The sequence below is a fragment of the Gekko japonicus genome, unplaced genomic scaffold (genome assembly GCF_001447785.1).
Source record: "Gekko japonicus isolate JY-2015 unplaced genomic scaffold, Gekko_japonicus_V1.1 scaffold890, whole genome shotgun sequence".
NCBI lineage: Eukaryota > Metazoa > Chordata > Lepidosauria > Squamata > Gekkonidae > Gekko > Gekko japonicus.
This window is the reverse complement of record NW_015167565.1, coordinates 680,353-681,081: the sequence shown is the minus strand read 5'-3', so window position 1 is coordinate 681,081 and position 729 is coordinate 680,353. Positions and strand designations below refer to the sequence as shown.

The window sequence follows — 729 nt, the reverse complement described above, 5'->3', positions numbered from 1 at the left end:
CTGAGACTCCTTTCGGTAGTGAAGGGCGGGGTATAAATCCAATCTCTTCTTCTTTTTAGAAAGTGGTCAGGGCCTTGTGGGACTTTCGCCCAGGAGAGCATCCGGTTGCCCAGCGGCGATTAGACTGGCAGCAGTCGCCACTACAGCATTTTTTAAAAATCTGCACTGCCAATCAAATTGTCAATGGTCAGTTGATAGCTGTGCTGGGCACAGACTCCACCGGGGAAGTCACAGCTCCCAGCCCCGGAAGTGTGAGACTGCAATTAAAAAGGCCAATGCTATGCTGGGGATTATTAGGAAGGGTATTGAAAACAGATCAGCCAATATCATAATGCCCCTATATAAATCAATGGTGCGACCTCATTTGGAATACTGTGTGCAGTTCTGGTCACCACACCTTAAAAAGGATATTATAGCTTTGGGAAAAGTGCAGAAAAGGGCAACTCGAATGATAAAAGGGTTGGAACACTTTCCCTAGGAGGAAAGGTTGAAGCGCTTGGGGCTCTTTAGCTTGGAGAAACGACGGCTGAGGGGTGACACGATTGAGGTTTATAAGATTATGCATTATAGATGGATAGAGCAGGTGGAGAAAGGGGTACTTTTCTCCCTTTCTCACAATATCATGGGCACCCAATGAAATTGCTGAGCGGTCGGGTTAGAACGGATAAAAGGAAGTACTTCTTCACCCAAAGAGTGATTAACACATGGAATTCACTGCCACAGGAAGTG

At 46.4% G+C, this 729-nt stretch overlaps 1 protein-coding gene across 1 annotated transcript in view; it reads right to left on the bottom strand.

The window, feature by feature from the left end:
- Positions 1-729, bottom strand: part of FBXO18 (F-box protein, helicase, 18) — a 60,875-nt gene that overhangs the window by 19,412 nt on the left and 40,734 nt on the right. The window lies entirely within an intron of this gene.